This window comes from Dromaius novaehollandiae, chromosome 4 (assembly GCF_036370855.1).
Source record: "Dromaius novaehollandiae isolate bDroNov1 chromosome 4, bDroNov1.hap1, whole genome shotgun sequence".
Classification (NCBI taxonomy): domain Eukaryota; kingdom Metazoa; phylum Chordata; class Aves; order Casuariiformes; family Dromaiidae; genus Dromaius; species Dromaius novaehollandiae.
This window is the reverse complement of record NC_088101.1, coordinates 36,437,706-36,464,478: the sequence shown is the minus strand read 5'-3', so window position 1 is coordinate 36,464,478 and position 26,773 is coordinate 36,437,706. Positions and strand designations below refer to the sequence as shown.

The 26,773-nt window shown below is 38.8% G+C and overlaps 1 long non-coding RNA gene across 1 annotated transcript in view; it reads left to right on the top strand.

Annotated features, from left to right (window-relative positions):
- The window catches only part of LOC112986727 (uncharacterized), a 149,362-nt gene extending 122,913 nt beyond the window's left edge, over positions 1 to 26,449 (top strand). Inside the window, exons 2-4 of the long non-coding RNA XR_003260103.2 lie at positions 18,795 to 18,891; positions 20,867 to 20,930; positions 25,872 to 26,449. This is a non-coding gene — a long non-coding RNA (uncharacterized LOC112986727). The remainder of the gene's footprint in view (positions 1 to 18,794; positions 18,892 to 20,866; positions 20,931 to 25,871) is intronic.
- Positions 26,450 to 26,773: the final 324 nt, after the last annotated feature.

Sequence of the window (26,773 nt, the reverse complement as noted above, 5' to 3'; positions counted from 1 at the left end):
TGTGGGTGGGCTATTGGGGATTTGCAATTATTTTCAGGTTTGGGGCACATTTCTGCAGTTTTTCTCCCTCTATTTTGGTCAAAGAACAGCACATTATCTGTGGCAATTTGTAACCACTTTAAAATAGCCTTGAAGCGGCAAATTATGAGAAATGTCATGCTCTGCAAAGTTTATCGGGTATCAAATAATTTTGGCTGAGTGATTTTTTTTTTTAAGTGTTCAAACAGCTTTTCTTAATATCAGCATTCATCAGTTTTGTGTGTTATGTTTTTACTAGAAGCATCCTTACTATTTGGATAGATTTGGCAGTAAAATAATAAACTTTCAGAATCTTTGACTTTTTCCCTGATGCATTGTACCTTCTTCTGTGGTGAGTGTTTTGAGTTCAATGGCTTTATCATCACTCCTTAATTGCTGAACTTTCTGTCTGAAAAATGCTTTATGTATGTATCATTGTATTTTGGGGAGATGTGGGATATCATAATCACAGCAACTCATTGAGGCAAATGTATATGAACGTGTACATATGGTATTGTTATAAAAAGTGAAGGAAGAAGGCAGCACTGGTGAAAACTTATAAACTTCAGTTTCTGAACAAAAGTCTCCTAAGGCTTTAGTTTTTGGAGAAATGCTCTGGAGAAAGCAAATCAAACCAAACATCTGTCTATACAGTTGAATTCCTCTGGAGTAAGTAGTAAATGATAGACAGACAAGTTATTACTCCATCCCCTGAGCCTGAGGACGTATACAGAGAGGACAGCTCTGGCAGAGCTAGTTTGTCTGGTGGTATAAAATACAATTTAGGCAGTGACATGAATGAAAGAATGCAGCACTGAAAAAGAAAGTAAGGGAAAGCAATGTTACTTCCAGGAACTCATCTGCAAATGGGTCTTCACCAGGTCCCATCCTAGGAGTGTCCCCAGAGGAGTTGCACTAGATGGCATGGGGAGTGAGATGACTCGTGTTTTTTTTTCCTCTTTCTGTTTCTATACCTTCCCCAAAATATTCCTGGATTCTTTCTCCTTCACTATCCTCTCTGTCCGAATGATTGGGTCTTTTGAGAAGGAGCTGGAGGGAAGGACTGGTGCATAATATTTGGGGGAAGACTGCCATATGAAATGTCCTCAGCAGGGAGCTGAGGTTTCTGTTTAGAAAGGGTTGGAGATGGGAAGGGGTGCAGGGGCGCAGCAGCAGACAACTGGGGGAAACACTATTTCTTCTCTGCCTTCACCACCTAACAAATCTCCTCGGGCTTGCCAAGAGTCTTATGCCTGAAACAATGAGAGACTTGTCTGTTAGAAATTTTGTGCAGAAATTAAAACAGATATAACATATATTTCCACAGAAAGCTATCCTTCAATGCCTAGCAGCACTGTTGTTTACTGAAGATCTCAACTGAGTTAGCGGGACTAGTTGTAGTTGTCATCAGCTTTTATTTCCTTTGCTAATAGAAATTTTCTTTTTTTTAATGAAAAAGTGAAGGCACGTTCATAGGAGCCAACTACAACATTTCTCTGAAGCTGTATTGCTCTGCTACTATGCTTTTAGTTGGCTCAAGTTTCACAAACATGGATCTTGCTCAGCATATGGTTTTGACATAGTTTGCAATTTTGTACCTTAGAAATATGTTTCTTGTCTAGACAATAATTATTGTTGAATGCTTACAATTTTGGATGTTGGTATAATGTAGTAAACTACCTAATCATTTCTGACCTGACACTAGCCATCTTCACAACTGGGAATGTTATTCCTGTAAGGTGCTTATTTTTTGTTGCAATATATCCTATAGACCAGGATGTCCAGTCAGCTATTTAAAGAGTTAAACAATATGAATCATTAAAATCCACAAACTGAGGAGAAGAAATGTATGCACACATTAGTGAAAAATGTTGGCTATCTATTCAAACAATGACATCTTTGTACCTAGCCTTATTTCTCTTTTGGAAGAGCCCTGCATGATGCCAGCACTGAGAGTTGGTGTTCTGGATGGCTTGACAGTGATGGAATCATTTATCCACACTAATTCTCACTTTCTGAAACTGATGCTCCAATGCAACAGTGAATAGAAGTGGTCAAAAAATTGCATTTTTCAATTTTATGAGTAAAGGATGAATTACTTGCAAAAAAACCCCATCGTTACATCATTCATTCAACTACCTTTCGGATCAACTGTGTAAAAAATAATAAAACTAAGAGTGAATCAAAGGACACCTTTATGGTAAATATATTTCCTATTTTTCAACTGGTGATCCTGATCAGTTCTTATAATTTTTGTATTCAGCTTGTTTTAATTAGGATTAAAATAGAAAGATATTTTGTATAAGAATTCTGGCATCTTTTCTGATTAATTAATACCACACACTTTCAGAATATATGAATAATAGAGTCTGCAAGATGCTGGTTTTACATTTTCTCACAGACAGTGTAGTAGTGAGCCAGAAAATGAAATATTACATGTCAGGCCACTTGATGGTATATGATTCTGTTATGGAGCTGAGTTTAAACTCAGTTTGGCAGATCCATTGCTCACATTGTCATACAGTAATCTATTTTTTATGCTGTCTTTGTGTGATCTAAAAAAAGATGTTTTGTTTGAATCTGTGTGTGCACTACCTTCCCTTAAATTCACTCTCTCTAGAATGGTGACCCGTGTTTCACTCTCTTCTAGAAGGCTCAGTCGTGTCTCCATGTAAGATGTGAGATGCTGTTAGCGAAAGAGAAGATTTCAGTTCTTACAACAGCATTGCTTATTGAGGCCTCAGAAGTTCCCTTGCTGAGAGGAAAGTAAAGAGTACAAAAGGTCCCTGAAAGACGCCTGCTCTGTATCATAAACTGTTTTTGCAAAGGCCTTCTCAGATGAGGAGCTGACATTTTCTTTCTGATAGGAAAAGAGAATGAGAGGGAGAGAAAGAAAGCTTAAACACTAATGATAATTCCTCACAAGCAATTTCAGTGCTGTCTGTCGGAGGGATGACCAAGCTGTGGTTGTAGAGCTGCCTGCAGTTGTCCAGCAGTTAAGCACATCTTCCATGCCAGACTGTGTCAAATAATAAGCAGCAACTGGGTAACCGCTGGCTGCTGGTGATGGACTTGCCTGGCTCTGGGAGGAAGCAAATGCCGAGGAGCCAGTGAGGCCAGCCCTGCTGGGGCCCTCAGCAGGGCAGCCTCTGGGAAGCCATCGTCGGCTTCTGGCTGCGAACCTTTCCCAGAACTCCCCCTCTAATCTTTGAGGTATCTGTCTTGTAGCTCTTGAACATGTGAAAATTTGGATTGCTTAGTGAGGACATTCTCTGTAAATTTTAAAGCAAATTTCCTTGTAACGTCAGGAACGCTCTTCCTCCACCCCTGCTCCCTGGCTACCATTTGTGGCTCTCATTTAACATGTACCTTAACAATACATGTGTTTTGGCTTGCCTGTTAACATCCTTCTTCATTTGTTTTCCTTCTTTTCCACTGTTTTGTCCCCCATTCCAGTTTTATTTTCCATCTTTCACATTCTTCTTTATTTTTCCATGAGAAAGGAGGCTTCTACTTTATCTTTTTTTACATTTTCCTCTCTCATTTTTCAAATTTCCAAACTGTCACCGCAATCTCCTACTCTCTCCTGTTGCATTTCTTTCTTCACCATGCATCTCAGCATGTCTTCTTCCCACGATTTGTCTTGTGTGCTCAGCTTCTCCTTCCTGGGTACAGGCTATTGGACAGTGCGTAGGGCTGTTCACATCGCTGGTTGGACTTTATTTCTTGTTGCTCAGCAATCCCTAGTCTTCTCACAAAAAAAGTCCATCTGGGCTGAAAGTATCTTTTCTATCTGTGCCTTCAGCAGTTTCAATACTATTGTAAGTAGTGGGAGAAAACTCCAGAAAACCATTTGCACCTATCCAAAATTAGGTTAAATGAGGGACATGGAAAATGGCAAATTTAGCAGAACAAAGAGCAGAAAAGATGAGTAACTGGGCAAAGCACTGACAGAGAGAGGAATAGAAACCAGGAGTCCTGGTTCTCAAGCCTGTGTTCAAAACAGTAAACTATGCAATCTTTCCACAGTGTTATCTAGAAGTTTCAAAGACAGAATGACATACTGTTGTGAAACTGATAATAGAAAAGTACCATCAGGAAAACACTATTTATAAATGAGAGAGTGGGAAGGCACTCTCTATGCTGAATGTCATAAACCATGAGCGCCAAGGGACTAAGGGAGACATTTTGATGTTTGTGTGCTGTGGAAAGTTTTATTTAAGCACAAACATTGTTAATAAACATGGATTTATGTAATGTTTTCTTTGATCAATGAACTCTGATAGATTTAAAAATTCTTGCATATCACATTCCTGTGGGTCGGAAAGGAGAGCAAGAAACTCAGGAACACATTCTTGAATCTGTTATAATCCTATCTTGTACAAGTTTATGCTACAATTTTTTGCACAAATGCAAAGATTATCTGCTATAATATAGGATGACTTTTTCAAACAAAGGGAGCCTAACTTGCACCAACAAACAAATACATCTAAGGACATTATCTTACATTTTACATTCACAACATAGATAAATACGAAGGTATAGAATGAAGATTTGATTTTATAAACTGATTCAAAGCCTACTGAAAACAAGGAAGGGGAAAAAGTTCTATCAGATTGATTGGATTCTGGATCAGGCCCCAGAATAGGTCCTATGCCAAAAAAAATGCACCCAGAAGTTGTATTTGATCTATGTTAAAATCAAAGTGAATAGCTGACAATTTCCTTTTCCTGTACTAAGTCCTTCTTTTGCTATATCCATAGAAACAGAAGAATAAATGTATTTTATTTTAAATAGTTCCTGAACTTTCTTTCATATATATTTCTGATGATTCCAGACCAATCAATATTATGTCCCAGGGATGTTGTTACTGTTTATTCTCTGACTCTCACTCACAGGCTTCTGTCCTTTTACTTAGTATGCTGCAAATTGCCTGCTCATCTGGATTGCTTCATGCTGTTTACATAGCAAAACAAGCCATATAACATCCCAGGGGCCCAATGCTGCTGCCACAGAATACCGGTGAGTCTAATTGACAGCAATGGGATGTGCGTTTGCTTTATGATAGGAGAATCAAACCCTCATCACAGCCAGCCAGTCTGGAGTGATAAAACTCAGACTTCATATTCTCTTTCCCTCTCTCTTTTCAGTCTTTGAAAGGCAGGAATCCCTAGTTAGCAGTATCTCAGATTACCTTTAACCCAATGCCTATCATAGAATAATGAAAATTAGTATTAATGTTTATACTAACTCATTTAAGCCATTAATCCTGTTGAAGCTACTTTCAACAAGTTTAAGGTTTAAGACAATTCCTTGTTAATTGCTAAGGCTTAATATGTGGGTGTCAGCTTATTTTAGAATACTGCATGCTCTGAGGGATATGAAAGTACCTTGACTGAAATCCTTGCTTAAGGCTAGTGTTTAAAGCAATTTACAGCTGAAGCATTTTCTGTTGCATTGCCATTCCTCCTCTCTTCTGCAGAAGGACAGTCTTGGTTTGCCACTCTGCCGCTAATGAGGGAAACAGAAGATAAAGCAATACTAACTGAGCAGGCAGAAAGTAACTTAGTTCTTTTCCAGAAGTTTTGTTTGAAGTGAGACTATTCTTTTCTTGGGAGGCAGGATCCTCAGGAGCAAAACTTGAAGAAAACTTCTAGGCTAAGCTTGTGGCTACTACTTAGCCACAAAAAGGAGGTAGTGGTGCACAGCAGTAGTGGGACCACTGGCTTTCTGGGTTTAGTCATTTCTCAAAGCTGCAGAGGAAGAAACGCTTATTGCCCAAATGAACAGGAAGGAGTGAGGACAAGAGTGGGTGCAAAAGCAGGCAGTAGGTATCAGACTACACAACCATTCAGGAAATCTGCAGCAGTTACTGGGAGGGCATCCAGGCCATCCGTCATGAACTGTTAGAGGAAGGCAGAGTCACAGCCTGACAGGATCCTGTCTGACTTCCCCACTGCCGTCTGGAGATCGTTTCATTCCCTCCAGTCCTTCCTTTTCTAGGCCTCTATTCCCTCTCACCCACAGATTTGCTATGCAGCCCCAGAAGCCTGCAAAGTTGGGAGATACGAGATCTATCTCCGAAAGGGAGGTCAATGATAAACAAAAAAGCAACGAGCCAAACCGTTTGCTAGCCTGACAATACCAATTCAGGCAGTTCAGCATGCCATGCACCACACACTGGGAGGATAGCACAGCATGGAAATACCACTGACTCAGCTGTAGCAGATGGCTCTAACATGCACTCTGACCTTTTTCATGGAAGAAATCTCCCTTCAGCGTTCACAGCTTGGTTCTTTGAAATGAAACAGTGAATCTCCTGAAGCTGACTCTTTTCTCTGACAAAAATCCCATTCACATGTAGGTGATGCAACAGAACAATTCCTTGTAATAACCTCAAAATAACAATGGTAGTATGCATCTTTTACCTTCATTGTGCTGTACTCCTTTAGTCTGTATCAAGCCAAAAAAAGGAAAGAGATAATGATGATAGTAGAATACTGAATGTGCTCAGTTCAAATGCTGTTTTTCTGTCCCTCAATAAGAATATTCTCTGAATGTCAAGTGTCTGAAAGACTGTATCTTGTCCTCTCTTTGCAGCTCGAAGGCCAAGCACAGTGTAACGACAGTAGTTTTACTGTGCAGATTGCCATGACAGACTGTGTAAGACAAGTATGCCAAACCTTCCCTTTGAGCCCAGGAGCAAGTTTACCATCAGAGCATGCCTGTTTGTTAGTGATCACTGGCTAGTGGCATCACTGGGTGAAATGAGTTGGATTCGTTTCATCAGACTGAGGCTATAGTTTGACTCGCATTTTTATTTTTTTGGCAGCAGCACTGACAGAAGCAACCCCTCCTTCCTCTCTCTGTTCTCCACCAGTCTGACACAGGGTGCTGTAGTAGCCTGGGCAGAGACTGAATTAGGGAGGACTGCTTAATAATAGCCTGAAGAACATTGCTACTGAATGTGCAGCTAAGTTCCTGACTGTCGTAGGTCCAATTTAGGAGTCTTGAAAGTTGTGATGACAGTTTTGGTATGAATTGTGGCATTAAAGATGTGTTAATCCACTCCTTGTGGAAAAAAAAAAAAGCGTGGTGAAACTGTGTAACAGTTTTCATCCTGTTTTATGGCTGTTCCGGTTTCTTCTGAAGAACATGAACTATATTGTCTATGAATGAGCAACCCATCTGTTCCATCCTGCTGCCTAATACCCAGTCTAGCCTACCAAGCGTTGTTTTGAGCAGCTGGCAATTAAACTGTACTAGTCTGCAGTAGTTCTGAGTGATGGTGTCATGATCTCATGCTACATGCATGTTCATGCCTTTTTTTTTTTAGTCAATGTGGTTTCCTTCTAAGCTATGTCAGTGATGACAGAGCAGTGGGTCAGCAGTGGAAAGGAAGCAATAGAGATTTTGGGGAAGGCTTTTTGAAAATGCTAGCCCCATCTGTTAAGAGTAACAGAGAGTATGTATCCAGGTAATGCATCACTCAGTGACTGGCCATAGAAATATTACATTAGATTAAAACTTAACAGAGAAATCATTTCGATATCCTTAGGTCTTTACTTCGTAAAGCAAAAAATACAAGTGTACCCTTTCTGCCCTCTTTGTTTGGCCTGTTAAGAACAGGATAGTCTGTCAATTAAGAAAAAAGCTTCCAATTGTGTAGCCTGTTAGAATCATTTCATTTCATTTCATTAATAACATGTGTTTACTACTGGGAGAAGCAGGCTCAGCGTGCTAAGATTTTGTTTGTCAGTCAGTCGTTGGAACCCCACTGTTAATCGCATGCAATGGTTTGTGGTTATGCCACAATTTAACCCAGGTTTAAAAATACAAACTAGAGCCTTGGTGGTCTGCTGAGAGCAGTGAGTGAAGCAAAGGTATTGGTCGAACCTGCCTTGTGGGCTGCTGGCTTGGAGCACTGTACGAGCTAATCAAATTTATTAACTAGAGTCATGACTAGAATGCACATACTGGTGAGTGTGGGTGGGTGCACCCAGGTTAGACTACATTTTGGCTGCATTCTGCAAGGAGGAAGAAAAGCAGCTCTTTGGCTTCCTTTCCACAAAGACAAATTGGAAACAGATATCAACTAGATTTTGGGATCTCTGGCAGTCTAATAAGAAAAAGGTATTTTTTTGTTGTGGCTTTTATTTATTCACGTAGGGAATGAGTTAGGAAAAACTGAGGGCATTTCAAAAGTGAATACCTGTGGTGTTCAATGCATATATATCATTGTCTTATCAAATTGCCCCCTGCATGCCATTTTAGTAGTCATATTAAAGGCAGAACCTCTGGCTCCACAATAACGAGGACTGACTGAATATGGTTGCCAGAAAAGGGGAGAGGCATTTGGCTAGTAAGAAAAAGAATGCTGGAGAGGCAGTCGTGTATCTTTAAAGGAATCTTTACCTTCTGGCTGAGCTGGAGAGAGACATAGTGACTAACCCATCTTTCTTAATTATAGCTAGATTATGATAAGTTAGAATGCCTGTTTACCACAGCATTGTGGAAAGTATCATTTATAACTGCAAAGTTTGTAATACTCTGAGAAGAATATATTCATCTCCAGAGAGAATTATATCCATTTTTCCATGTTATTTTACAACACAGACATCTTGTAGGAACCTCTTCCAGATTTAGAGTAATGTAAGTGAAATTTTTAAATGACAACTTTGGGATAAAGTAAATCCCATGCACTTTTTATTCTGATAAAATGGTGTTAGTCTTGATTTTTTTATACTATATAAAGATTTCATAGTTTCATTTATCCTCATCACTGCAGTTATAGATTGCTATTAGTTTGCTATAATTTAGAAATGCCTAAACAGATTCATTCATGAAGGCAGTGGAAAATTTATAGTTGTTTTAATTGTATATGGTTTCGTTTATTCCTGTTTCAGATGCTTAGGTTATTAATGTGCATTATCCTTTCACTGTTATAATAAAAACATTTCTTCCTAAGAAATTAAATTAAATGAAGTGAGTTTTGTTGAAAATATTTGTACTAATGAAAGCATTAAGCTAGTAAATTTTTGTATATTCAGGAAAAGGTTAGATTTAACGCCAATACTAACAGTGAGCTGAGACCAGGCTTTGTTCATCAGGTCATATTCCACAGAGAATCCTTCCCCTTTCCATTCCTGCCCTATCTCCATCAGTTACATGATATACTCCACGACATACTTTTTTCTGGTTTTATGGGAGCTAGAGGGGAGCTTTGGTACTGAACAGCATCTGGGACTGCTTAAACTGTGGCAAGGAAGTAGAAGACAAGTGCTAATAAGAGGTGAAGAGGTGAAGACTGAAACATCCTTACACCCGACTATAAATCTGCACCTACTATAACTATTAAAGTCAGTGAGAATATTATATGTGGTGGCCTTTTGGGATAAGACTACTATATAAATAACTCCTTCCCAATTACCTTTAGAAAAAAACTCTGGTGTTTTGAGATTGTTTGCATTTTGTCTGCAATGCTTCTGACTGTTCTTTCAAAGGATATTTAATTATTTTTTCGGTATTGTAAACCTTCCTGTATACCAGCAAGCCAGTTTGCTGGCAATATGCACCACGGTAAAATTCAGACCTGTGTTGTAAACTAAGTATTTTACAGGGTAAGTTTTCAGCAAAATGAGGAGGAAGATTCTATGGGTTAATTGCTTTTCAGAGATTTAATACTACTTACATGTCCTGCTCTAATTTCAGTTTTCAAATTAATTGGACTTAGGTCTATGATGTCTGCAGTCATGATGGGCTATCCTGGCTTGATGACTGAAATGTAGTAGTAGTAACTACAAGCTAGAAGTCAGTCAAACATGCACATAGGCAGACCACAGTATATTTTTCAAACAGGCTGGCATTGGCAACACCACTAATGGAGGATGACAGGACTGATGTGTGGAGAAATTCTGCGACTGTCACCAGAGTTAGCTCCGGTGCTTAGATATCATGATATTTTATTCGGCAGTTGTTGAGAGCCTCATAGTTGAAAACAGATGTCTCACTGGTGAGCAGTGTACATGATACCCATTCCACCAGGGTCACTCATGCTTTCCACAACTTATGTTGACCATTCCTTTCCTTTTCTTGTAAACCGTATTAAACCATGACTGAGGCAGTGGCATATAAGCAATTGCAGCTAATGTTAAATTTAGTAATTTCTGTATTTTAGATCCAGTGTTTCTATGCTCACTCATGAAATTCCCTTTGTTTCGCTCTACTCAGTACCTAACCTGATCTAATCTCAGAATTCTTTAGAGAATCTTCTAAATAAAAAGAGGAGGAAGGGTATGAAAGAGAGAGAAAATAAAGTACATATAGGCTTAGCTAGACTTGGAAAAACGTGTGTGTTAATTACAGCTATCCTCAACGATTGAGATGTGCCTATACTGCAAAAAAGTGCAGTCTTAACTTGGACTGGTTAACTGAGATGAGCTTAACTGAGGGAAAAACAAAGCAGCAAAGACAAGCAGGAAATATTTTAACCGAGTTAACATCTCAGATTCAACCCTGCACACTTTATAGGCTCTAACTTTGTTTCAGTTCTCCATAGATTTACTTGGTAGATACAGCCCATTACTGTAAATGATAGTCTGTGATGGCCAGAACTGTATGAGTTTGCATTTTTCAGCACTTTACATTTTTCTTTCCTGCTTTCACATGCTGAGTGCTTTTAGAAAAATGAAATAATGCTTTGTCGCTGAAAATCTCTAACTTGCACCTTGTTAACACTTTGCAAATCACCTGTTACTGACAGTGTGTACCTGTAAAAGGTGAAGACAATTGGGTGTTCATCCTCAGTTAGCAGTAATTGTAGACAAAGATAAAGCATGTTCACCAACATGGTAGAATGTATGGCAAGTTTGTACTTTATGCAATTTAGCTTACTCTGAGCACATACAGCACTGGCTCAATCTCACATGTTGTTGTTTTCTATTGATACAGTAGATCTTTTTCTAGTCTACACAGACGTGTCCTTTGTCCATCCAACATGTCCAATTGGTAACAAGGAAACATGAGAGGCCACTGACTGGAACTGTTGCACATCATACTTCTGTGTTTGTTTTATGCTTACTGCTGTTTTAGAAGCTGAGCACTTCCCCACTGTCATCGAGTCTACATGAAACGAATTCTCTTAATTGTGTGTCAGTAGGTCAAACTCTCCTACTCTCCTTTCCTATCGGCTGAAATAACTTAGCTACTGAGCGTAAGAGCAACCATACTTGATCAGACCAAAGGTTCCTCTAAGCCCACATATACTCTGTCACATTGGCTGACATCAGTGTCTGTTGAGAGATGAGTGTAAGAGGAGAGCGAGCATATGGCTTTGCATGACCAGAGCACTTTCTCAGTCTCCATCAGTTTGTGGTCCAGGGACTTCCTGTGCCGGAGACTGAATCTCTGTACGTAATAATTGCTTGAGTTTTCTTCTACAGATTTTTCTGGTTGCTTTTTGAAACATTTAGCCTCCAGAAAATCCTGCCATCTAAGAGTCAGGTCCTTGTGTTTGTTTTGAACCTGCCACCTATTATTTTCATTGCATTTCCTCCTAGATTTTGTACTGGAAGAGACAATGATCAGTCCAGTTCCCTGTTCACCTCTGTGCCATTTATTTTATAGAGTTGAGAATATAAATTATCACCCTCAGTTGTCTTTTTTCAAATCTGAAGAGTTCTGGCCTATTTAATCATTCATCACACAGAGGCCATTCTGTGTGGTTCATCATCCTTCTTGCCCTGCTCTGGAGCTTTTCCAGTTCTACTGTAACCTATATAAAGTGAGAGGACAAGAACAGCACACAGGATTCAAGATGTGGATTTCCTATGGATTCACACAGTGATGTGATTATGTTCCCTGTTTATTTTCTGTGTATTTCTTTTAATATCAACTCTTAAAATTCTGTCTGCTGTTGAGCATTGAGCTGATGCTTTCATAGAGTAGTTCATTAAAAACCAAAATCTAATTCCTAAGTATTAACAATCATCTCAAAACCCTTCATTTTGTATATGAAATTAAGGTTGTTTTATTGCATAGGCAAAATTTTACATTTATCAACATTGAATCTCATCACCCAGTCACTCACAGTAGGAAGACTTTTCTACAATTTTTCAGTCAGCCCTCACTTCTGCTACCTTGAAAACTTTGTTTCTTCAGCAAACTGTTCACCCCTTTTCTAAATCATTTATAAATAAGTAGAACAGAGCATGCCCTGGCACAGAGAGCTGCAATACTCCTTTGATTGATAATCTCCCTGCAACGTTAAAACTCACTTGTTGACTCTGACCTTCTGTTTCCAACCTTTTAACCAGTTATTTATCCATATAAAGGTACAGCTATAGAGACTTACCTGTACTCATCGCCCCCTTCCTTTCAGCTGAAATAACTTGGCTATTGAAGGTCTTTAAGTAGAGAGAAAAAAACCTCAAGTTTTAGCAGGAAAAGACAGTACTTCCTGCTTATCTAGATGGAGAGAAGGATTTTTCGCGCTATGCCGTTAAGACCTCCATTCCCCCAAAAGCCCAAGAAGTCTGAGCTCCACTCAGAGATTTATGTGTGTCTCTTACAGGCACACCACAGTTCTGGGCATTTTTCTTCCCCTGTGAGGTGGAAAGGATTAAAACAGTGGTGGGTTTTGGGCTGCATGGCTAGGGGAGCGTTCAGTCTGTTCAAGTCACTGCTTCAGCACCCTCCTCTGCACAAGAAATTGACCAACTAATTCTGTCAAAGAAAAATTCCAAGAAATTTTCTTTGTGTCTAGAAGTTTTGCCACGATAGATTAACCAATTCTTCACGTAGCTTTGTAGCATCACGCAAAGCATCTCTGAAAAAAAGCAGCTATATCAAATAACCTGGAGGAATTGCCTGGAAGCTGACATTGCATGCATATGTATTATGTATGTATTTATATATATTCTTACACACATATGCACATATATATGGAAAGTTCATTAGAGTTTTTTTTTTTAATTCTAGGCAGTCAGCAGCTGTGTTATGCTCTCACCCTAACGTGACTGTGAATAATGCAAACCTTTCTAATCTTTTTAATATCTTTTGCCAAATACACAACAGATACATATTTAAGGTTGTCTTGTGAAAGAAAAGAGAGTGAAATCCTTTGGCTGAAATGTGTATCAAAGCAAATATATTTAGTAGTTTCTTAAATGAAATTGAATGTGTGCGTGGGGGAAGTCAACCATAGTTACTCTCAGTGCTAAACTCTGCTTTGGTATAAACAGGAGGGTTATTTTGCATTTGATCCTTAGTCTTCTCCTTTGTTTTGCACACTGTATTAATTTTGCAGTTAGTGTTCCTGGAAAAAGAGTGGAATGTACAGAATTTGGATTCCATCACCACAAAAAGTATGGGTCAATAAAGTCATTCTCCCAAAGCCGTGAATATCTTTCTTAGTTGGTGTGACCAAAAAAAGTCTATCCATAAAGCATTGACCCAGTCTGTTACAAAAAATGATTACCCACATTTGCAAGGAGTCCATTCAGAGAACTGGTGAAGAATTGCCAAAGTTCATGAGCCAGATGTGGAATGACAAAAGATTGCAGGGGATAAACAGCTGGAGACATACTTGCTGTGTTGAGTAGTTCTAAGGTTCAAGACTCAGATCTACAGCTTTCATAGAATTTAGTACAAGGTACTTATATTTTTTATATATATATATACTTGCGGTAATTGGATAAACAAGGAATCTGGAGGACAAAGAAAAGGAGTAAGAGAATCTGGTGGTATGACATCTGAAACTCAGGTAAGCACAGTAACACATAGGCACACATAAATGCTTGCCAACTTTCATTTCCTCATTATTTCAGTCTACTCTCAGTAACAGAGCTAATTCCATAATTTGGGATTTGTGGACATCCACCTGTGTAGGAGTCTTCACCACTAAAGGCCTCTGTCAGCTCAGTTCTGGGATGAACAACCTGCATCAGGCATGGCAAGCTGTTGCACTACTGAAGGACTTATCCTTTGATTAAAGTGAACTAGTATTCTCATCTAGTTTTGCCTTTGTAATTTTTAAATTGTTAATCTGCCGCTGTACTGTTTAACATGGATAGAAATAGCAAGCCAGTTTGTTGCCAGAAAGCACAGAGCATATGGCATATTTAAATGGGACCTGCCATGGCTTCACTGCATAATGAATTGACTTTGACTGGAGATGTTGTATAAATGTCCAGTGGCCTGTACAGCAGCTAAGACATGTTACAGTACATGTAAGAGGTAAAATGCTTATGTCCCCTTCTGTTTTTGCTCTGCCGACCTTTCCCTCGTGTCAGAACAATTTCGGTTAGATAGAAAGGTGGTTCGATGCTGGCCCTATGGCCCCAGTCTGTACTAGGAGTTTGCACACACAGAGCAATGTTTGACTAATAATTCTAATTTATAAACCATCAACAATCCTAAAAACAGATTAGCCAGCGAGGACTTTTTGTGACAAATACCATGGCACTTTTCCATGCCGAACCACATAAAAGGACTCTGGGTCAGAAAAATGCATTCATTTAGGATCAAGTCTAGCAGAAGTCCCACGATTGCCAATGGAACAAGAATAACACCCCTGTTGCCAGACTTTTTCTAGGCAGTGGGTGGCCATGGATATAGTGCTGTCCCTTCCCCCACCAACGTACTGTCTGTTATAAGTTGATTTCTGTTGAAGTCCAGCAGCTACACAGTCTCAGGGTAGCTGGATAGCAGCCTGTACTTGCATTCCTGCCTGGGCAGCTGGGACTCTGACAACAAAGGTAACTATGATGGTTAACTTCACTGCTGGTATGGCACAAGCCTGGTGGAAAACTTTTAACAACTTTGTTTGGAGATGCATGCTGAGCTCCATGAACAAAGCACATAGGAAGCTGTAAGGCCCCCCCCCCGCCCCCGGCCCCCGATGCTGCAGGGCTATCTGCTCAGGTCTCAAGTCCAAACAATTTAAATAGACCAAAAGTTACCCAGACTTATTCAGCAAGTCAGAGCTCTTCAGAAACACAAACAGCCAGGTTCGTCTGGGCCATTGTGGTGCAGCCTGTTTCCCTTGAACACGAACCCAGAGGTAGGGGAGGGGAGCTGCTTATAAGCTGTACAGGGAGCCACAAGTGGCAGAGTAAACTAACTTTAGAGTTACCTTACTCTGCAAGGTTATCGCAAAACAGCTAAAGCAAGGCCAAAGACTTGGGCAACCCATTGATTCTCTGAGGAGAGCAATTAGGGTTTCAGCTACTTAGAGGAAAGATTCACAAAACTGATGCGCTTGGTTGTCTATTGGGTTCACCAACCTGAGCATACATTCTTCTATCAGAATGCTATTTTTCAGTTGAACACAGCTTTCTGATCAAGCAGATGTTTTTAGACAGAAAAAGAACTGAATAACTGAAATAGAAACATAATTCTGAAAAATGATGAAAGTTAAGAAAATGGGAAGGGACCAGAAGGCATAAAATATTATATTTGCCAGGTCCAATATTTACTTCCTCTAGTTCCAGAGCTATATGATGGGTGGATGAAGGTAAATGAGTCTTATTTATAGTAGATTTAAGTAAATACACAAGAGCTTTTCCAGGACCTACATATATTCACCAGATATGAAAACTGCAGTAAATTATTACAGTAAAAATGTCAGAAGCTTCCCTGAGATCAGCAAAGAAAAAATCCTTAGTTCCTCGAACCCAGCCACGCTGCCCCATCTCATATGCTAATGCTCTTACCCTCTGCTGAGACCCACATCCACAAAAGCCTGAGATGAGCTTAGTAGCATATCCTGAGTATCAACACCTTTGGATGTTTTATACGAAGGGGGAAATTTAGGGCCTACTCTCATGTCTTTTGATGCCAGCTTCTATCTTTTCATTGGCACACTCATAAAATACATGCTGCAGTTCAGTGATGACTTTTCAGTCAAGCTAATTCACCCTTTTGCCAAAAGGGTTAGTCCCATCCTTCCCTCCCTTCCCTTCCTGTGATTGCTATCTTGTGCCAGCACCAGCATTTGTATTGACACATGCTTCCCTGAGAGCAGGGAACTGATCCAGCTGAAAACCAGTATGATGATGATGATGATGATGATGATGATGATGATGATGATGATGATGATGATGATGATGTTGTAGTTGTAGTAAGGTGGTTGCAGAGCTGTATCTCATAATCCAGTAAGTCCCTTTCTCACAGGTACTGGCCTTTATGAGAGTGCACTAAGACTAAGGTAAAATATTTGTTTAAAGAAGTCTAGTTCAGCCTTACTGGATAAATACTGCTGGCAGGGAAGACTATATATCTGGAAGGCACCAATGTTGCTGGGCACTGGTGAAGTTGCCCAAAAGACGCAGAAAGCAATTAGATTTGCCCCATGATGAATTCCCCATGTAAGGAGAGTTCTCAGCTGGCCCTTCGTCCTCCTTCCTGCATGTGATACCTTGGGTTGGACAGGGATGTGGCAGTATTGTAGTTATGTCACATTGTGCTCCTGTTATGTTGTGCTGGTGTTCCCTCTTGGCTGGCGGCTAGCAGAAGGCAGAGGAGGAGAGAGGGAAGAAGCCTGTGGGCAGAAGCTGAAGGAGCTCCCAAGGAAAGACCTTCTACCAAGTTCTGTGTCCCAGATCCACCTCTCAACTTGCAAAGCTTCACACTTGAGAGCCTTGAGAGCCCTCACTGCTGAGCTGAGCTGTCTTCCTTGCTCACCTTTGATCACAAGTCATGCATTAACTTGTATTTTGCAGTGTCTCACTAATACGAGGATATATGTGGCATGGGCCAGATTCACATGTACCTTTGCTTTCTTTTCGTAAGAGTGTAAGGCAGGCTGAACATGGCGAGAAGTTTTAATGTAGCTTGATTTATTTTCTTTTGGTTAGCACCTATCTAGGAGTTGCAATACATAGGATATTGTAGACTGAAGTTTGTAGCCCTGAATTTAACTACACCTTTCACACAACTCATAAAGCAGATTTCCAATAGCTGTAATTTTAAGTTTGTCTCCTGGATGCAGTGGAAAATGTGACTTTCATGCTTTTCTGTATGTTTACAGCATCATAAATAACAGACAGATCTGAAGTGTTTTAAGTACACTAATATGCTGTTTTAAACAAAGTAGTGAAAATATATAACATACAGTGCCCAGTTGTTTGTACTTCTTTCAAGGGTAAGATTTCTCCTGCCTGCCTAATTTTTAACTTTGCATATCTTAAAACATTCTTTATGTACTGTATCTCAAAGTGAAAGAACTTCAGAGTTAGATGAAACCTAGGTGAAGAAAGCAAGCATGAAAAAACCCTGTGCGGTATTGCTACTTAATGTAGGTTTCAGGGTTTATCGAGTTTCAATAGACTTCTCACTAAAATTTCAATCTGTGATAGGCTTAATATCCAATATCTTATGAAATCTTTTGTGAAAACAATCTTTGATTTGATATTTAACATGGGAATAATGTTCAATGTACTGAGAAGACTTTTTGTTAGGTAATAGTTTGTATAGTCAGTCTCCATAATTCCAGTAGTATTTTTATTAGACTGTACCACTTCCATGCTTTTATGAAATGAATCACTGCTAAAAAACCTACTCTAGAGTTAGGATTGCGTTAGCCTCATGCATTACATGAATACTTGATACAGTGTATAGACTTCAACATTGTTAAATTTAGCTATTAATGTTATATAACATATTTTAACTACATTTCTGTCGTCTAGAAATTAAAGGATGGATATATTTTCCTCTAAAGAATGACTGTGTTCTAGCATATCATATGTAGATTTCTGGCCACTTTCTGCCTCTTCACATTCATGGGGACTTGGGGTATTTTGTCATAAGTATCACTCATAGAAATGGAAAGTCCTGAATGTGTTACAAGATGGTGTGGTCTCTTACTCAAAAAATGCAATTGGTGTTCTTGAATGTTCTGCTTCAGTGAACCCTTCACACACCACACATGGAACCAGTAAAGGAGCACTGTTTCTTTCTTGAAATGGGCCATGCTGTTTCATTTGAAACAACATGTGTTTCTGCTGGGTGTTCTGTGGTTCTGTCTCAACAACATTACTCAGAGCTCAAATACAGCAGGTATCAGCCAAGGAACTCTCAAGTATCAGTGGGACAAATAAATCATATTTTGAAGAGACACCCATCCCTTTCAAATAGATACACAGCTATACATCTGAGACATACCGTGCTTGAAAGAAATAGTTTAATCTGCTCACTCTTCCAAAAACTGAGATGCCAAAGAACTTCCAGTAACAACTTAAATGAAAGTCACAGGAGACGGATTGAGGCCTCTGTCTGTATTACTCAAGATCGTAAAACCAATCCCTTTCCCCGTGTCTGTAGCACTGGTGACCTCTAGTGCCCAATGACAAGAACACTAATTCAAAGTTTCTCCGAAGATTTCTTTCCATGAACGTGACATACAGCAACATCCCTTTCTTCAGTGCTAAAAATTCTATCGGCTTTCATTTTGCAGTATTTTATATACAAAGTGATGATATGGAAAATTAATGTAGTTAATTAATTAAACTTCATTAATAGCTGGGAAATAGTTCACAAATTTTCCACTAAAAATTATATGTTGTATTTGTTTGGTTTCTTTACTTTATTTTTCTGTTATGGGTTTTTGATCAAAATAGCCTTGCATGGGAAGCAGAAGATGTATGCTAATTTTAAGAAAATTACTTTTTAAAAATGAATGTAACAGTGTAGTACAAAGTTTGCCAAATTCTGCTGAAGAATATGCCTGAGAACTACTCACTGTGCAAGAACACTCACATTTGGGTTCTTTGTTTCAGACATTTGTTACTTCCCCACTCTGTGAAAAGGAACTAGACCTACATTGGAAATGTCGTGCTTCAACCAGTGTGGACTGCAGCTACACATGAGACTTATGTGGGTAATGTTGTTACTAGCCAGTTGGAATTTAGCCAGGAAAATGAGTACCTGCTCATAAAAATCACAGTCAAGGACCACAATGGTTCAGAACTTAAGATTTTAGTTATTATGACATCTCTTGTAATATAACACGCTGTGGCATAAGGCTAGACTGTTGTTTCATATAAGATGGAACAAAGGTAGGAAAATGTATCTCACAGATTTGATTCAAAATAATATGGTATCATTCAAAATAATATGATATGATATTCAAAATAATATAATATCATGAGCAACTCCGAACTTCACAGCTATCCTGTTATCTGTGGAAGTGATAGGCAGCTACAAACGTCCAGGCACTCAGGCAAAGTGTCTTGGTAGAGCTCTCTTCTAAAGGATGTATGGAGTCTCCCTTAAAGTGGGTCTCTGTAGTTCTCTCAGACTTTAAGTAGTGAGAAGTTTTCTTTGGCTAATGTTAACTTGGTGATGTGTAAATAATAAATAATACGTTTAGCAGTCGTAACGAAGTGTATTAAACTGTGCCCCGAGACAAAGAGGACAAGAAAAATGGTATATAAAGGAGTTAATAATTGAATGTATGCTTTACTGCTTTATAGATGTGTACTGTATTAAAAACAATATAAAGTACAGAAATTATTCTTAGAGCAAGGATGGAAATCTTAAGATTTCTCCTTCCAAGACTATACCCTAACCAACAGAATGAAGAGTTTTGCTCTCTCACCCTGTGCACTGGTCTTAAACTCTTTGCTATACCGTAATCCAGTTTTAAAAGAAAGACAAACACGTGCCTCCTGGTTTGTGTTAAAGACACTGGAGAAGTGGGTTTGAGTATTTTCATATCGATAAAGGAATTGAATCTCTGAGTGCTCTGAAGCGCAGTCTGTTACAGAAGAGGTGGGCAGTTGTCCCTCTTCTCTGATTACTTTGTAAAAGAGAAGGATCCTGAGGTGGACTGAAGATCTTGGATGGATGAAGACATCTTCCTGCAGAACTATGTCAAGTATCTAAGTTACAGAGAGACTCAGTGTTTAAGACACAGCACGATTCCATTTTTTCTTAGATGATAGCACACAAGTCAGCATGCAGGTTTTTTAGATTGCCACTCTGACTTGCCTTCATCTCACTAGGCACCACATAGAGACCTTCTGTGAAATTCTGAATTTTTCTCCAGAGATCAGGTGCCTAAAACGCTTAGATGTTCCAGTTGTTTATTAGATCTGTCCAGAGAGGGCTAATGGCCTAGGGTCAAAGAACTGCAGCGTTATAGTTTTTGAGCATCTCTTAAGTAAAAGCATGTGTATGTTTCCATGAGCAAGAGAAAAAGAGTGTGGGAAGAAAAGAAGGTGTGCACAAAAGCTAGTCTTGCCTGTAATATAAACCATGCCAAATCCATTTACACACAGAGAGGCCATAAGTGCAATCTTAAAATCGTATGTTGAGTGGCAAAGCCAATTATATGACTTCATTTCTGATGTAATTTGATGACTATGGGCAGTGAACATAAGCAACCTAGCTACAACTTTTTTACCTTTCTGCAGCTTATATAAGATCTTAACAGAAAAGTGAGTAAGAGTAGCTTGCTATATACAAAGTACAGCAAGACTTTGGAATGGGGAAACTTTTTTATTTTAATAAAGGAATATGAAGCAGCTTGAATCTTCATTCAAATGTGAGCAGAACATTCTTAAGGTAAATACTTTTATCCTGTCAGTATGTTGGCTCTCTCGGGTCCTAAGTCTAGGATCTGTACGGTAGTAGTGATCCAGAGTGCTACACACATTGTCCAAGGCACTCAAAAGGCATGCTTTCGGAAACACCACAGTGGTGCAGCTTATTACCACTGTATACTGACTGAGTCACGTGTCAAGGAAAGGGAAGCATACTGCCTTAGTATAGCGCCTTTGCCCCTGAGTGTAGTCTTTGTTCAGGAAGCATGGTCTTGCTTGTAACACACACTTTTGCCCCCCTGCAGCTTGCTGTGCCTGACACATGCGCAATGAAGATGAAACCAACATCAGCTCCCATTCTCCATGAAGGTCTGTGGAAAAATAAATTTGGGGATTAGTGGCCTATTATAGTAGATTCTCCTGCTAATACTTTCAGCAGTTTATTACTAGACTTAGAGTAGGGGCTTGATTGTTTCCCAACACGTTTATTGCCAGTTGGCATGCCTTACAGTACCCTGCTTGGCCCTCGCTGACACTCTAGGAGGCACAAGTCTGCCAGACCCGCCAGCCCATACAGATATCTTGGATATCTTACATCATCTCAGATGGTACTAGATTCCTACGCGTCAGCAACAGAGTCAAGCCCTGGCATCTGATAAGAATGGTTTTGCTGCTGTTGTTTAATATTGTGGTCTTTTGAGCTTCCTTGGGGTCAGGGAAACAGTATGTTAAAAGGCTTCAGACTCAGGAATCCACTACTATCATCTTTTGCAGCTATGGATAATTAAAACTCACCAGTTCAGCTTTAATGCAAGAAACGTCTGGCTTTTTCTTTCTTCAGTAAAGTGTTTGGAAGAGGCCATGGAAGACACAGGGACTTGAAAGCAGTGATCTTCTGTGGGAGAAATCATTACGAACTCACAGACCTTCATGATCCACAATCTTTTCACCCAGCCTTACTTGTCCATTATGAAAGCATAGATCAAAAAAAGTGATATGGTTAATCTACATAAGCCTTGAGCCCTATTCTCTGAGAGGTGCAAAGTAAAACTATTCTGAGGCTCCAAAAATAAAAATATGGTTGTAGCTTTAAATGTGACTTTTTATTTAAATTAAATATATTTTATTTCTTAAACTAAGTACACATAAAGCTGAATCTGAAGCTCAGAAACTTTTTTTGAAGTCACTGTTATCTATTAAAATAATTTATGCTATACAGAAAAATAGTAATAGTAATAGTGAGCCTGAATGAGAGTCAAAAACACAAGAAGACTGATTGTGAATGTGAGGATATAAGATCTACTAGTTCTAAAACTGCTTTTATGTACTTTCTGTTGGAATCCAATTTTCTTCCGGGTGCAATTTGACAAAAAAAAAATGCAAGTAAAAATCAACCATGTAGGACAAGAAATGAATAAGTCACTATTCTCAACCATCATAAAAATTAGGTTTCTGAATAAATATGTTTAAACTACAAGATTATGTGCATTAAAAAGTATGGATATACTATATCCTATGGCTTGACAAAAAGAAGGCACTATTAGAATATATCAGTTAGCAAGGTAAAATAAGATTAAAGTTTTAGATAAAGTTTTCCTTCCTGCTAATGTAAATCATAATTAAAATTGGAAATTTAAATCAGTCTTCTCTGAGCTGCATTCAGTAAACCACTGGCTAGCAGCAGGATCAGGATGTGGAGGATAATGCCTACCCTGTTACTCTATGGCTCAGAGCAATAGAGACCCAATGCTAGCCTCTGAAGGCCAGAGTGAACACACATGAGGAGCTTGCTTTCAGGGTGTCTCTACCACTATTCTATTCTTCTAAATAACAGAGTTTACCTCAAAATTCGAAACAACAGCTTTCAGGCCATATGAGAACTGTGTAGGCTTGCTAAACTTCATTTTTGTTATTCTATTCTGCTTACACAAATGAGAATAACAAATCAGGCACGGTGGAATTAAACTAAATTAGGAATAGGTTAAATTTAAGAATGTTGCAGCCATCAGAAAAATGAAATGTTTTACTCTCTAAACATTCCTACTAAACATCTGGGAAATCTTAGCTTAAAAATAGTGCAGCAGGCACAATGGAAAATCCTTCAGAGTGATGACAGCTCTGATTTCACATGTATTTATAATCCCGCACTTTGTTTATTTTCTTGGGATTTCTGAATTTGACAGAGACAGATATCTGAAAATAACTGACATGCTAGCTGTCAGCCTCTCCTTAAAATGTGTGGTCAATATGGATCAAGGGAACTAAAACACAAGGGGCTCAAAGTTATTCTCCATTACAAATATAGAGAGGATGAAGCATTTTATAGTTCCTGAATGAAATGCTCACATGTGAAAAAATAAATAGCTGACAGTCTCTCACTTCAGCAACTTCTATATGGTGCTGAGTTCAGACTACTACTTACAGTCTGTGAATGAAGAAGGACCATGCCACTGTAAAACAAACATGGAAACATGAATATAAGAGCTGTATGAGATGTTTGCTACAGGAGACAAACTTTCATCTGTTATCAGGGTTAGTTTTTTGCCAGTCATGTGAAAGATCCTTCCTAAATAACTTGAGATTGTTTTGTGGAATAACTTTGAGGGAATTCAACTTACAGATCAGTCTCCTCTCTTTCTTGTAGGCATTATGGGAAATCCATAGTTTTGGCAGGCAGGCAGGAGAGAGAAACAGGACAGTCCTAAATTAAACTAAAAATGCTTTGAGACAGCAATTTTGCATTATACACATTTGCAGTGTGTGATATAAAGAGGACAGATCCTTCAAATTTCAATGTTTGGTGTGCTAACACATACAGGATAGTGAATTAATGGAAGAGGCCAAAATACTACTTTCCCTTCAAAAAGCAAAGATAATAAAATGAGTTTGGAAGTTCTCCAAATACGAGTTGGGAGACAGCAGTGGTTTCTGTTAGCTGTCCACAACACTGAGACTTCTTGTGTGGTGTCAGAAGATATGCCAAGGCAAGCAGGAAGAGGAATGAACTACTTACCTCCACATCCTATATCCGCTATGCTCTGCATAAATTTTCAAGAGAGAATCTACCTGCAAGTTTCTGCTGGTCAGACAAGGCAAAATTTCTTCCACATGCAGCAGCTATGTTACTTGTTAACCACTGATATTTAAGAAGTCTGCTCGATTCAGTAGCTCAGTTGTGGATGATGGCATTATGTAACAAGAGTACTGTACAAGTCAACAAAAAATGGCAACCAGCTCTGTGGAAACCTGCAAAATAGGGACCTTTGCAGCTAGTTCCTCAGGGGGATAAGCCCTCCTTTTTCAGTGGAATCATTTTGAGGAAAACTCAGCAGGGATATCCCTGGAGCTTTAAGGCTCCTCCTTAGCCTCTTCTGGGAAAAAGAACCATAGGTATATGTGCATGTGTATACATGCATGTGGAACAGAGAGAGAGACCAGTAAACTGCAATGTGTATGACTTAATCTTCAGCAGCAATCATTTTGAGCTGTCCTGTGGGAGGTATCTTGCTACAAAGGCCTGTCGGGTTAGGAGGAATCTCACTATTTTATAAGGGAATAGAAGCTGCCATACAGTTTGATCCTTGAATGTAGTACAGTTTCTAATTTAAATAGTTATCATAGTCATAATTATCTGTTCATACCAATCTGCCACTATGCATCATTCCACAGCTCCAAGCCATATACAGTAATACAGGCATGAAAATCAGTGTGTGTGACATGATGCAAAAACTGCTATTTGCAATCATGTGATACTTGAGAAGTTTCTAAATAGTTTAAAGGTTCTACACTACTGAAAATAGCCTAATAATAATAATCAAAATCTGTAAGTAAAGCCTGACCTAGTATGCAAGATGCAAAGTAGTGCTGATAAAACTGAGTCATATGAGCATTTTCTAATGGATTCTTTTTTCAAATTAACTTTATGAGATCTGTTTAGAAGATGGAAACAATCATGCATTTATTTGATTTGACATAACATACTATTATGTGAGATACAGGGAAAATTAGAGAAGTTTTTCAGCTTATAGTTTGGACTTTTCTATTGATAATACTAGTCTGCAAAAGTCAAAATTGTTAGAACTTCAGCCTGTATGCTTTTTAAATGCTGAAACAAGTCATCAAATGATCACATGACACAAGTCAATGGAAAAATATTTAACTCTTCAGACATTTTATAAGTAAGTATTCTATAAGGATAATTTCATACTATTCTGTAGTATTTGTTATCAGAAATATATATTATCAAAGACATTTAATTTTTTATAGCATACAGAAGCCAGCTTCCTTATGCACAAATGTGAAGACAAGCTTTCTGTCCCATACAGCTGTAAGATTTCATTCTGTAAACATTTCACATTTAATGGAATGAATTTTATAGGGTAGAAGGCTACAGAAAGAGAAAGGGTAACATTTAATAATAGTACGGCACTATACTTCCTTTCTTTTGTTCTGCATATTGGATGGTACCACTACTTTTTTACAATTAATTCCTCTGTTGGCAATAGCTAATGCAACTCAGCTGATGTTAATGGATGATGACTTCCTTCACAGTAGCATCTGGCAAATGAATAAGTCAGCCTTTGTGTATAACTCTTCTTTCCTGGTGATTAATATACTTGATGTGAAGAGTTGTTAACTGTACTGATTTCAAAAGGATTACCTTAACTCAACTCTATGTTTGCCTAGCAGCCTCTATTTACCTGAACTTCAAGGCATTGAGACTTTACTGCTACCATGAATATTTTCATGGCTAATTATTTCTCTGTGTTACCTGTATCTATTTTTGCTGTCACTGCAGGTGCCTTGAGGTGCCTACAGTTGAATGGTTGACAACAGACAGGTAGATGACTACAAATGAGAATATGGAGGTGAGGAGCATGAGAGGAAAGGGTTCCAAATGTTTACCCAAATTATTAGGGAGAACTGAGCTAACAAAATGCTTTTTTATTTTGCAGTTTCATCAAAGGAGTTTGCAGGTGGTTTTCTGAATTTTTTTCCCCTGCTCCCTTCTTTCTTTTTGACCTTTGTTGCTTTTGATACAGTGCATCTATTGCTGCTGTGGTGTTTTTAAATTTAGAAGACTGGATTCACTGTCTGGCATTCTCATCAGTAATGGCAATGACAGCAGTTTTCAGAAATGCTAGATATGGTAACTGGAGTAGAGAGCAGGTGGGAAGATTAAGAGCACTCTCTGGAGAATATGGGCTCTAAGAGATGGAGGAACTGAAAGAAAGATCAGATCACTCATAGAATCACATTAGAGCAAAATATATGGGGCAAGTCCTATATCTGAGAGCTTTTATTTTGCAGGTGGCTGCTTTGCTGCATCTGTCCTCCTCTGGCAGTGTTGTCTGATATGCACTGGTTCATCAGCAGTCAATAATCAGTCAATGACAACTCCACTCACATCTTGGCTGTTGATTTCCTTTGGAGAAGATCTGTATATGATGCCAGCTTCAGGGGAGACTCACATTCCCTTCAACAGGAAAAGGAAGATTTATTAACACCTTGTTTCTCAGTACCTCAACTCTGGACTTGAGAACAGAATTACAGTGAATCTAAGCTCAGGTAACATGAGTCATAAAACACTGATTTAGGCAGCTTTACCTGAATCTGCATGTCTACAGACTATGTGTTTGGTCTACAGTCAGAGGCATGAGGCTCAAGCAATTCTTATGCATTGTTTCCTCGTCAAGCATCTGTGTAGTGCCCAGCTCATGGCAGTGTCCAGTCTAGCAGACTGTGTGGATTCACATGATGTCCATCAAATTCTTTTTTGGACAGACGATCCATCATAACTAATCCCACTTTTTTAATAAAAAAAATCCATTACATTAATTATTGTTCCTATAACTTCTATTAAAATAAGAGAAGTAGAATGAGTAAAATTTGACAAGGATGGCCAAATTGCTATATCAATAACTTCTAAGACTGTTTGATTTTAGAGATATATGACTTCAGTTTAAGCCTTTTACTTTGGTTGGTTTTTAAATGTGGAGTGCCACAAATACAGCTGTTCAGTGTTGCTGATCCACAGGTCCTTGGATTTCAAGGCTCACTTCAGCCTGCAGGTGATGAAGGGACACAAATCTTGGGAATATGTCTTCTCGGTTGAAACTTCTAAACTTCTTACTTCCAAGTAATACACCAGGGAACCCTAAAAATCCTGGCTATGTGTCTACCTATCTATCAGGCTGCTTATGAGCCTGGCT